Here is a 2,432-nt window from a genome sequence, read left to right as displayed (position 1 = left end):
GGAAGTTCAGTGGTGCTCAGGGTCAGTAACACGTGTTCTCGGGTTTCCTGGAGTCCGTGACAAGGGGGAAATCCTCTTGGGGAGGAAGATAGAACTAGAAAAGAAATTTCATGCAAGATATCGATGACAGTAAGACAGAATCCTACACAAAGCTGAAATGACTGTGAGCATATTAGGGGGGGGGGGTGCAGTGGGTCTCAGCTTGACCCTGGATGGCTCGTGTCCCTGAATCCAGGCTGCGGTGATCCTGCAAGGAGAAAGAGCAACTAGGTGTTTGGGCAGCAATGCAAATGGGTGGGGATGAATGGCTGCTCTTGACTGATAGAGGGTCTGGCTAACGCAGGGAAGAGTCTACTTTCCCTTAGTCTGGGGGAAAGAAGAGTGTTGGAGCAAAGCAGTCCTACAGATACCACATTCACATGAGAGGCAGAGAGAGGGAAAGGATCGCATCAGTTGTATCCAAAACTCCCCCTTTCTTACATGTGTGGGGCACTCCATCCTGGCAGCCCAGTCAGCGGTGGGCCTGTGTGTAGGGACAGGCAAATCTGTCAATTTCAGTTCAATGCAAATGCAGTTTGCAAATAAGTTGTTTTCAAATAAATAAATAGATGGAATTTGACTGCATTTTTGATGTTGAAAAAACTATCGATAAAATTAGGGTATGGTGTGTTATGCTTCCTCCTCCACCCTGGAACAGTCAGAACTAAATCCAGTTTAAATTCACCAATTTGTAACTATGAATTAGAGCACTTCTTTTACAGCAGAAGTGGGGGGGGGTCATCTTATTAGAGCGTCCCCATGTTAATCTGTAAAACGTTGGGTGGTCTCTTCCTTATGATTTTGGCCTTGCCGTCGCCCTTGCCTGCTGCTGATGTCAGCCCCTGAGATAATGCAGCCTTCAACAGAAAAAAGGTTGCCCACACCAGCTTCCACAGCTGCATGACAGACAGAAAACCAACAGGTGGAGCCCACCACATTTCTGCAGCTTTACAGTTGGTGGTGACAGTCCAACCATACCAGAGTTAATGTTTTCCATTGGTCATTATTGGGATTCATGCAATTGAAATCACCACAAGAATAGTATAGCCTAATTCTTTTTTCCTATAGTACTTGGGGAATAAGCGTAGTCAAATATTAGAACCAGACATCAGGGATGATGTGCAACCCTTTTAAAATGAACCACCACCTGATAAATAGCTGATAAATAGATAAAACAGGAAGTCCAAGTACAAAGCAACGATTGTGTGAAATTCAACAGCATGTGTGCGTTTTAGCTATAGTTCTGTATATATAGCTAAGTTTACAATAAAAGTTTAGAATATTTGAAGGCCAATGTATGCTACACCAATAAAGACTGTTATGTTGCATTTTGATGTTTTCTTGCTCTCTTACATTTTTTCTTGGGTACAGAACATCATGCATTTCTCAAATCTTCAGCTTTCATTTACTTGTTCAGATGTCTTTGTTTGGAGCTAAGCACTGAGCCATCTCTGCTTCCTCTCCTTATGAAGTTCTCAAGCTTATTCATTATTTTTAAGATTATATATATATATATATATATATATATATATATACACACACACTATAGGTGAGTCAAGGTAAAAGTCATACAAAGCTTCTCCCCACAAAATATAATAAGCAGAGACAGCATGTTCTTGTTCCGTGAACATATATCATCAGAACATTCAGGAATCATAGTCTCTAGTCCATGGATCAGTTAATCATACATCTTTTTCTGGGAGTTATTACTCCTATTACAAAGGAGGCATGCCGAAAGAACAAAAGAGCTATTCTTTGCAGGCTTGTGCAAAACAGTTACACCATTGTTCAGGTGTACTTCAAGCATTGCGAGTTTGCTAGTTATTTTCTCGGCTCTGTGGCAGTAATCAAAACTGAACTTGCATTACCCATTGGAAAGAAATGGTAGGTGCACCAATTTATTCCTCTGTACCTTTTCTCCCTCCTCACATAATCTCTACTCGATAAATAGTTGTTCTTATGGCAACTGAGTGTGCTCCAGATCACGTATTTCATCATGCATATAACGGGGTATCTACACCACTCGGAAGTAACTAGTAGGAGAGGGAACACCTGTGAATTTCTTTCAACTTATCAAGAGGCTTTACAACAAAGGGTTTCCTGAATTGTGGTGCCACCGCTAGGAAAGGGACTGGCTCACATGAAAGAGAATGAGAGGACACAGCTCCTCCCTCCACAGCTGATCCAAGTTCTGGTGTTGTTGGCCAGAAGGGTTGCTGGTGGCGGCGGTGGGGAGAGAAGGTGGGGGTCAAGAGCAAAAACCAACATGAGATCACACTGCACAATCTCATGAGACCCACCTTTTCAAGTCCACTTTGGCGCAGACACAGTATTGTGGCAGCAGCCCTTGCTTGCAATCATTCAAAGCCATAATAACAGATTCAGTTGTACTT

Source organism: Podarcis liolepis (genome assembly GCF_965112155.1).
Source record: "Podarcis liolepis genome assembly, chromosome: 6".
Lineage (NCBI taxonomy): Eukaryota > Metazoa > Chordata > Lepidosauria > Squamata > Lacertidae > Podarcis > Podarcis liolepis.
The sequence above is the reverse complement of the archived record's forward strand: the minus strand, read 5'-3'. Positions refer to the sequence as shown.